Source organism: Nanorana parkeri, unplaced genomic scaffold (genome assembly GCF_000935625.1).
Source record: "Nanorana parkeri isolate BGI_ZX_2015 unplaced genomic scaffold, ASM93562v1 scaffold609, whole genome shotgun sequence".
Lineage (NCBI taxonomy): Eukaryota > Metazoa > Chordata > Amphibia > Anura > Dicroglossidae > Nanorana > Nanorana parkeri.
Genome location: NW_017306877.1, coordinates 217,983 through 228,723, shown reverse-complemented (window position 1 = coordinate 228,723; position 10,741 = coordinate 217,983). Strand labels below are relative to the sequence as shown.

Here is a 10,741-nt window from a genome sequence, read left to right as displayed (position 1 = left end):
GAGGGCGACATGGACAACGTATAAAGCTACAAAGAGAAGGCAGAGGACGACAAGGTGAAGGGAAGGGAGAGAGCGAGAAGGGAGAAGGCAACCAGAAGAAGGTAGGGAGACAAGGAGAAGGCAAAAGGGAAGGGAGAGGGCAAAGAGACGGGAGGGCGACAATGGGAAGGGAAGGGAGAGAGCAACAAGAAGGGAAACAATAAGGAGAATGGAGAGGGCAACAAGGAGACGGGAGGGCGACAAAGAGAAGGGAAGGGAGAGGCCAACGAGAAGGGAGAAAGTGACAAAGAGAAGGGAAGGGAGAGGCCAACGAGAAGGGAGAAAGTGACAAAGAGAAGGGAAGGGAGAGGGCGACGACAAGGTAAAGGGAAGTGAAAACGCAACACATAGAATAAAGAGGGCGACAGAGAAAGCAAGGGAGAGGGCGACAGAGAAGGGAAAGGAGAGAGGGCACCAAGAAGGGAGGACTACAAGGGAGAAAGCTACAAAGAGAAGGTAGAGGGCAACAAAAAGGGAGGGTGACAAGGAGAAGGGAGGGGAGAGAAAGGACTAGGATAAGTGATAAGAAAGCAGAAGAGGGGACTGCAACGAGGTAAAGGGACATGCAGAAGGAGCATCATCAGACTCTGAAGTGGGTGGAATGCAGTTTGATTTCAGGTGCTTCAGAGAAGTCGCACATTGGAGTTGCCGTATTTGTCCTTCAGCTTGTTCTAGGAGTCGCACCGAGTTGATTCTGAATGATTGCATTGAGGTACTTTGACTTCTATGGAGAGAAAGCCGGCTCAGAGGCACATAAAATCCCTTAAATTAAAAAATATTTGAATGACCTCTTACAAGACTGCGCCCATGAGTTTTATTTAATGTTCCGTTATAAGAAATGTAAATGAATCTTTTATTAGCAGGAAAACCAAATCTCAGCGTTTCACTCCACAAAGCAGTGCGGAAAGTTCCCAGAATGGAGCGTTCAGGAATAGTTTGGTGTACGGAAGAGCTGAGACCTAATACTGTCTATTTTCCCCTTACTGACAAGTACAAACAAAGAGGCTTCAGAGCGCCAGCGTCCCTCACAACACAGCTGGCTTCATATGGGGAGGAAACAGGAGTTCTATTTTAGTCCCTTGACGTCGGCACAAACGCGAAGCGCGGCTCGTTAAACAAGAAATCGTCCTGCTCGTTCTCCGGGCCGCCGAGTACATGAATGGAGGACCACAGCCACTAAAAACAGAAAACACACCGGCTACTGTAACCGACATTCCGCCGGCTCCACAAACACTGTATGCAAGAAAGGAAACGTTCTGTGTCTACAGGGTGTCCAACCGCTGCCGTCTGTCTCATACTATCCGGACCCATTCACAACAAAGTGACAGGTTCTCTTGTAAGAAAAAGTCCAGACCCACCCATACCTTCCCCATCACTATGTCTCCGACTGGAAGCCCTGACCCTGTGTAAGCTCCATGAGAGGTCTTGTAGACCCACTGCTACCTTCCCCATCACTATTTCCCCGACTGGAAGCCCTGACCCTGTGTAAGCTCCATGACAGATCTCGCAGACCCACCGCTACCTTCCCAATCACTATTTCCCCAACTAGAAGCCCCGACCCTGTGTAAGTTGCATGACAGATCTCCCAGACCCAGACCCACCACTACCTTCCCCATCTAGAAGCCCTGACCCATGTGTAAGGTCCATGGCAGATCTCGCAGATCCACCGCTACCTTCCCCACACTACTTCCCCAACTAGAAGCCCTGACCCATGTGTAAGCTCCATGAAAGGTCTTGCAGACCCACCGATACCTTCCCCATCACTATATCTCCGACTGGAAGCCCTGACCCTGTGTAAGCTCCATGACAGATCTTCCAGACCCATCGCTACCTTCCCAGATCTTGCAGACCCTTATCCACACATACCTTCCCCATCACCATTTCTCCGACTGGAAGCCCTACCCCTGTGTAAGCTCCATGGCCGATCTTGCAGACTCAGACCCACCACTATGTCTCCAACTAGAAGCCCTGATCTTGTGTAAGCTCCATGACAGATCTTCCAGACCCAACACTACCTTCCCCACCACTATGTCTCCAACTAGAAGCCCTGACCTTGTGTAAGCTCCATGACAGATCTTCCAGACCCAACACTACCTTCCCCATCACTATGTCTCCGACTAGAAGCCCTGACCCTGTGTAGGCTCCATGACAGATCTCACCGACCCCCCCATACCTTCCTTCCCCAGACTAGAAGCCCTACCCCTGTGTAAGTTCCACGACAGATGTCGCAGACCCACCACTACCTTCCCCATCACTATGACTCCGACTAGAAGCCATGACCGCTGTCTCGCAGACCCACCCATACCTTCCTTCCCCATCACTCCATTTCTCAGACTAGAAGCCGTACCCCTATGTAAGCTCCATGGCCAATCTCGCAGGGTGAACATTTTCCTCCGTCTGGTCATGTGACAGCGTTTGTTGCTTGCAATTGGATATCCAAGGCCGAGAACTCCTGAGTTCTTATGCTCCCCTATATCCAGAAGCAAAGGCTGAAGGAAGCACGAGGAGGGGATGGGTCAGTGGGGGTTAATGAGGAACTTTACCCGGATCTTTGAAATGACAACAAAGTCAGTAATGACAATCAACACACAGATACTTAGACAATTGCTGGCTTTGTATACCTTATTTTTTTTGTTCCTCCCCATTCTCACAGCGGCCATTTTTACTAAGGGCAGACGAATCCATCTCCCTTTACTCCCTGGAACTCCGCCACATGTGACACGGACATGTGACCCATGCACATCATCTCAGGGGAGGAAAACGCCTTTCCCTGAGATCTCAGGACCCCCATGTTGGTCTATGAGGAGTTGGATCCAGACATGTGTCCGTTTACATCACATTACCCCCGATTCAGCACGTTCTGGTCCAGCGAAACAGAACGCGGTTCTACAGAACGCGGTTCTGTATGTTTTTCTGGACCTGGCCGGAGTGTAAAATGGACATCTGTCGTTTTGGACCCGGCTGCCGGTAGACTAGGATTGGCCATCCGATCAGCTCCGCCTGAAAAACTGGCAGGTGGACCCGATTGGACCGCCTGTGTGAAAGGGGTCTATTCTGATTGGTCGCTGTAGGTTATGGCATTTTGCACATGCCCTATGGCAATGGTCGCATAGTAATTTCTGGTCACGGCCAATACATTTGATTTACAAAGATGCAAACACTTTCCTCAGCCAGATGTACTGACTGAATACCCGCGTCTTCACGGAAAATCCCTCGCGATCAAAAATGCATGTGAAATATTTTCCATACTGATAAGCACCTGGAACGCTGACAAATCTGGATTTTGTAGACGACTTTAAAATGATTTTTATGCAATCACAAAATGCGCTAGTGGTATGTGGTTTGCATACATGCATCAAAGGCAGCCGGCTAAATCCCAGAACCCCCGGTAGTAAATGTGCCTAAAAAAGACAAAATACTTAAAGTGTATCTACACCCAAAACAAAAACATTTTACGTCTTACACTTGACCCATCCTTAGATGTGGCCGCTGCATTAGTCTTCTTTTTCAGGCTCTTTCCTGGTGATTCTGCCAGTAACACTTACTGTCCTAGAGTGACAACACTCGCTCACTGTAGTTTTTGTCGGAACAGTGTTGTCACCCTTGACTGCTCCTCGATTCCAACTACGAAACCTCCCCTTTCGCTCAACGCCATATATAGGAGTAGGAATGCACTGATACCGTTTTTTCGAGTACGAGTATATATTTTTTCCGATACGCGCCTATACCGAATACCGATACCGGAAGACTCATTAAGGACGCCCTCTACATGCTCCCTTGTCGAGGAAGCATGGAGCTGGCCTACTGGCCAATCAGGAATCCAGGAGCCGGGTAATATGAGCCGGCTTCCCGGCCAATCAGGAAGCTGGGCAGTTTGTAATGACTCGCTGCCTGGCTTCCTGATACCGGAAGCCCAAGCCTCAAATGGTACAACTGGCACTTTCATGGTGGCCTTGTAGAAGGGATGGAGATAAACTACTTCAAAGGAAAGGTCACCACTGAAGCCCCCCCCCGAGTCATAGGGGGCAGCAAGTGACTCAACACCCTGGTGCCAAGCCAACTCTTCTAGTGACCCGGTCACAAGTATTAAAAAAAATGGAACCAGCACGTTCCTGTAAAAGACTTCTCTGAATACTGAACTGCCTAGCCAGTGACGAGTCCATTAAATTGGCCCCGGCAGTGTCGGAGTTTCACTTTCCTGAAGAACAAAATCACGAGAGCAAAGAATGGACTCACCACCAGCTAGATGGGCAAGCGTTCAATGCCCCCAGTTACTGGAAGCTGCTGGTGCAAATTGTTCATACTCTGCATAGACATGACTGCCGGAAAATTGGTTCTTGTGTTTTTCGGGGACTCCAATGGTGACCGTTCTATCTGCCAGAAACTCCCAAACCTACCACAGCCTTTGCAAAACTGGATACTCCACGATGGAGATCCAACAAACCATGGAGGAATCCAATGACATCCATGCCAAAGAGGCTGAATGATGCGACTTCTCTTCTCCCTGTGGGAGGGGGGGTCATTACACTCAAAACGGAAGTCACAGATTCAACCCTATCAATACCCATTAAAAATTGAAAGGTCAGTTTTTGGCAGAGCCAACCTCGAGTCCTCCCCATATACATATTGGTACAATTCAGCTTAACAGCTTGTACAGAAGGCTGGTTCTACGTCCGGGGTGGACAGCTAAAAGATGGAATTCAGGAGCCATTCTGGCCAACCCAGGAGCCATTCTGCCCAACCCAGGAGCCAGCAGAGTTTGTTTTTAGGAGCTCCGTTGACAACAACTAGAGAAATACTCAAAAGCTGTGCGCCAGTTGTCCCTTTTAAGAAGCATTGATGCTCCTGGGATCTGTCCAGCCCTGTCCTGCTCTATGTTTATTGGTTCTTCAACAGTACCATTAGTCAAGTTGTGGACTTTTTTTTTTCCAAGGCCTGAGATCATATGTGTCTGCGGGGAAGGAACAATATAAGTCTGGATTAGCAGAGATAACGCAAAGAGGAAATGGAGCAGACTGAGAGGAGCTAGGGGAGTGTACAGGCTGCTGGGACAGCGGGCTCATGAAGGAGGAAATCCTGGGACATGCCTTCATCCCACAGCAAGGACACTCCTGTACAGACAGAGGGTGAAGCCAAATACTAAAACCCGGAGCGCTGAACCTGGACTGGTAAAAAGAAGACCTAAACTCGCGCTTCCCATTCCGTGTTCTATCAAGAAGCACATGAAGGAAAGCTTTGAAATGGCGGATATTCATGTTTATAAAAATAAGTAAACAAATGCCGAGAGCTCTCGCCAAAATCCCCTTTCCTCTCTCCGGTTCTGTGAAAACAATAGGCTCGCCGCTTCCAACTCACCGTCCCGTGCCCAGCTGTGTGCGTCCGAGATTGTGCACAGTGCAGCCTGGAGAGCCACACAAAGCCGAGCACGGAGCAGCGCCCCGGAATGTCGGAAGTGTTAAAGGAGAACTATGGGGTTAAGTCTTTTCCCCATAGTTCTCCTTAGGGTAGCGGGAGGACACAAACTAGCGTCCTCCCGTCACCCTAGGCTCAGTATACCGCGAGCTGTAGCTCCCTATATACTGAGACGCCGCAGCTGAAGCGGATCCCGACAATTACAGGTGAAACTCGAAAAATTAGAATATCGTGCAAAAGTTCATTTATTTCACTAATGCAACTTATGCGGTGAAACTAATATATGAGAGAGACTCATTACATGCAAAGCAAGATAGTTCAAGCCGTGATTTGTCATCATTGTGATGATTATGGCTTACAGCTCATGAAAACCCAGATCCACAATCTCAGAAAATTTTTGGCAGTGTGGGCAGGTTCTCTTTTAAAGGGAACCTGATGGTTAAGACCTTCTTGGTGTTACCACAATGTGATATCGTGCGTCAGTGTGAGATGTGCCATGTTCTAGGGAACGTCTACAAATCTTAGTTGTGCCAAAGATGTGCCCGGAAAAAATTCCAATTGGCCTGGAAGTCCTCCTGAAAAATAGCAGTGCACTTCCTGTTACGTGAGGGTGCCGATGCACTCCTGTATATCTGTTAGGCTGGGTTCACACCTAGGCGTATCGAATATGCGCGTTTGTACCGCGATTCGCAGTAAAAAACCGCGCGACAAACGCGCGTTTCCGAGGGCTACTTGGCTGTATCCCAATGGAAACCCACGACAAAAACGCCCCAAAGAAGCTCCTGTACTTCATTGGGCGTAGGACGTTTTGTAGCGCGTTCATACGGCCTGTAATACGCCCAGGTGTGAACCATACCCATAGGAAATAATGGGATTTTGGTGTTTGAGCGTTTTGCAGAGCGTTCGAACGCGCTACAGAACGCCCAGGTGTGAACCAGGCCTTAGGGATGCACTGATACCAGTTTTCAGTATCCAGTGGCGATATTTTTTTCCTGGTACTCGACGATACCGAATATCGATAGCGGAAGTTCCATTAAGGAAGCCAGGCGGTGTGTAATGACTCGCCACACGGCTTCCCAATAAGCAGAGAAGCCGTCTTCAGCTGAATGAGGTCGGGGTAGCACTTCTGACATTTTATTGCTCGTCCCAGTGGCAATCATTCCCCCTCATTTCTGGTTGTCACAGAGACAGGAAGTGAATGGGGCCGAGAATAAAAAACCTGAAGTTTTCACTCTATCAAACCTTTCAATAAAAAAAATCCTGATCCTGAGCAGTTTTGGCTGCTTTTGTTTCATCCAGACATCTGAGGACTTTCGTTTCCAGTGAAGAAGTGGAAAGCCCCTTCAATTCAAGCGACGTCTGCTGGCGGTAGTGACATCCCAATTCCGATCATTAAACCCCGACAGCCGCCCATTGTTCTTCAGCACTTCTTCGGCGAGTGGGAAAGCAAAGAGGTTGTGTGACAGGAAATGGCTTTAGTTTTAAAGAATACAGAAATCCCCCTAAAGTCTTTGTTTACTCCTTTGTGTTCTGTCCAGGGAGGGGAACCCTTGTAGGACCGACCATCGCGTCACATAACAGAGAACGCAACCAGACTGTCCCCCATGGCATATCTGTCAGAAATAAGTCAAGGCAACTGGACTTGCTGTAATTTTCTTGAAGACGTTTCACTGGTCTTCCGACCAGCTTTCTCAATTCTGATTTGAGAAAGCCGATTAGATGACCAGTGAAACGTCTTCAAGAAAATTACAGATAGTCCGGTTGCCTTGACTTATTTTTTTACAGATATACCATGACCTGGATGAGTGAGAACCTTCACAGACATATGTCCCCCATGCAGAAGTATGGAAGCAATCTGCAACATTTGCAGCAGCAAGGCTAGAATGTTTTCTTGAAGGTTTACAATATATATATATCATTTTTTTTTGTGGCTGATACTAGGCTTTCTAATAAGCCCAGCACTAGCGCTGCACTTACTGGCTGTTCCTTTCCAATAGAAAAAAAAATATACAACTAGGGATGCACAATCTCCATCATAATTCTCGGCTCTGTTCCTGTCCACCTGAGAGTTTTGGGTTTTTTCACACCACCTGTGTGGGAGCTCCAGCTCCTCCTATTACATTCTTCGCCCACCTTTTTGTACTCCAGCTCCTCCTATTACATTCTCCGCCCACGTGTGTACTCCGGCTCCTCCCATTATATTATCTGCCCACCTTTGGGTGCTCTGGCTCCTATTACCATCTCCGCCCACCTGTGTGCGCTCCGGCTCCTCCTGTTATAATCTCCGCCTACCTGTGTGTGCTCCGGCTCCTTCTGTTATAATCTCCGCCCACCCGTGTGTGCTCAGGCTCCTCCTGTTACAATCTCCGCCCACCTATTACATATTCAGCCCAAAGCATCTCCCATTACAGTCTCCATATAATAAAATAAAAATCCATCTCTGCAATACAAGATCATTTTCCATGTTCTGCCTCTTAAATAAATAAAAAAAAAAGAAGAAAAAGAAGAAGACGACCTGTTGAACATTCCCCCCCAAAAAACAGCAAGCTATACATTTCCTGTTTGAGGTGACAACTCTGCCCATTTCACTGAAACAGTTGTGTCGGTCCTGTCCAGTACTTTTCCTACAGACTGTAGAACACCTTCCCTTATGTTATGGAGATGAGAAGAGGGATAGGAGTTCTGTAGCCCAACAGGGGAGAGAAGCAGGCCTGACAACACTGCTTGCGATTTCATTGCAGCAGAGTCAGCGTTGTCAGCTCACTACAGAAAACAGGGAGCTCTTTGGATTTCTGGCAGGATCAATAGACAGAACATAAAAAAGCCAAAATGCATCTTTATTTTTGCTTATTTTGGTGAACACGCAGATGCTGCCAGGAGCGAGCGGTCTTCAGTTTTCACTGGGAAATGAGGCCAGTGCGATGGGCAATGGCGGCCGCGCTCTCTGCTCCCTTGTCCATCCTCGGCCCCTCGCCCTCTAGGAACGGCCGGATATTTTCAGGAGCTCATCAGCTAATAAAAAGAACCCCCCGAAGAGGTCCCGGCGTTTCCTGCAGGAAAGCTCGTTTTCATTCACACTTTTGCATGGAAACAGCTGCGAGTTGCATCCTGTCCTCCAAACATGGAAACAGGAAGTGAGGTTTTCCTGAAGCCCAGGTGACGGCCCGCTGCATTAACCCTTCGTGGGAGGAAGCAGCAGCAACATGATGCAAAACAGATCGTCCTTTCTGAAGGAGCAGAAGTAGGGATTCTATGAGAACCGATCCTCCCACGGCGTTTCCTCGCCATTAGGGTATGGGGGACAGTAAACGCACCAAGACGACAGGAATACCGAACGAAAGCAGCTTTTTGTATGCACAGCCTGCCTGCCCTTACAACTGGGCAGCAAGGCTGGCAATCTAACGTAAAGACAAAAAAAAAAAAAAACTAAAATAAAAAAAGGTTATACTCACCCAAGCCGCCGAGCTGGCTATGAAAGCGCACCCTCCAGCCTGTCCCCCCTCCGAGGCAGCGATGGCATGTCGCCCCCAAGGTCCTTAAGTACTATACACTGTTTATAGGACGTGATGACTCACAGGACCTTAAAACGCTACAGCGCAGGGGGGAGAGAGGATCCCGAGATCGTTCTAGAAGCCGGCCAGCTCCAAGGATTGGGCGAGTACAACTTTCCTTATTTTAGAACCTAGACAAAATTGAGCACTTGACCCTTGCAGTGGAGCTTCTCCCTATCGATACCAAGACCGAGTATTTGGTTTGCAATTTTTTTTTTTGGTGGCCGATACTAGGCTTTCTAATAAGCCCAGCACTAGCTCTGCACCGCTTTCTAATAGAAAAAAAACTAGGGATGCCCCGATACCAATACTAGCGTCAGTATCGATGCTGATACAGAGTATTTGGGTCAGTGCCGTAGGGGGACATGGAGGCAATCAGGAAGCCGGAATGGCGAGTAATGACCCGCCTTCCGGCTTCTTAATTGGCCGGTAAGCCGGCTCCTTGCTGATTGGCTGGGAAACTGGCTCTATGTTGTTTTGCCGGCTTGATTGTGATTGGCCAGGGAACCGGCTTCCCTGCCAATCAGCATGGATCCGACTTCCGGAAGGTAGGTCATTACTCGCCGCCCAGCTTCCTGATTGCCCGGGAAGCCGGCTCCATACCAGCGGAAGCACCATATCGGTACTTGTACTCGATACCGGAAAGTATCTGTGCATCCCTAAAATGTATCCTGGAGAAATGGGGCGTAGCACACGCCCTGAAGTATTCTGCCGTACATCATGTAAGAGAATGGAGTCTTTATCAGCTAGAGAACAGCTGGGGCGTTGTCCAAATAATATACATAAATGGCCTGAGGGACACAAAGGATGAGCGAGAGGGCCACGCGTAGGCTAATATCGCCAGCCTTACAAGCCTGCTCTGGTGGAAAAGCGCACCTCTCGCTATTGGCCGTGCACATATATGTGGCAGTGCAGACGTGGGCTTTGCGTCATGCTGTCACATATAGGCGTATGGCCGACATAGGTTTTTGTGATGGAAGCGAGTCCCATCGCTCACGCCCAGCACTCTAACCGTGCGTCATCGACCGATCCTAGTCACAAGGAGGAGATCAGGAGCCCATAGGACGGGCTCACAATTACAGTGACAGTTAGAGAGAGAGCGGGGAGAGAGAGAGAGAGCGGGGAGAGAGAGAGAGAGCGGGGAGAGAGAGAGAGAGAGCCAGGAGAGAGAGAGCCAGGAGAGAGCGAGGGAGTTTTTTTTTTGTAGATCTCATGTAGCTCGTCATTTGAAAAGTAGATCTTAAAACACCAAAAATTGTGGCCACCCCTGGCTTAGGACATAAACCAGGTAGATGCCATTTTCCTCTGGAGGGTACTCAGCAGACAGATGATAATACGCCAGCCCAGGCCAAGCTAAACAAATTCCTTTTCTTCATAACAAAGGTAAAATGTTTATACTTTGTGGTGCCTAGCCTTATATTTTGGGGTTAAAATAAGAACCCTTGCAGTGGGGTTACCTTTGCACACAAGGATTACCTGTTCATTTATGTCTAGGAGTATAGTGAAGAGGCCTTTTACCGACCTGATCCCCGCTCACCCTTACATTCGGCTCTGGCACGTATAATGCGTTAACTAATGCAATTGGTGTATGTACCTGAACCTGACCTGGTATCAGACCTTTGCAATCCCCTACACAGCAGCACTCATGCAGGAGGGGGACAGGCAGCCAATCAGGTGTGCCGCATGCAAAGGTGCTGACGAGCAATGTAGCAACAGGAGGAGAGAGCACAGAGATGATC

The 10,741-nt window shown here is 48.7% G+C and overlaps 1 protein-coding gene across 1 annotated transcript in view; it reads right to left on the bottom strand.

Annotated features, from left to right (window-relative positions):
* KIAA0355 (KIAA0355 ortholog) overlaps nucleotides 1–10,741 on the bottom strand; it is a 51,804-nt gene that overhangs the window by 39,773 nt on the left and 1,290 nt on the right. The gene's annotated exons all lie outside the window — the stretch shown is intronic.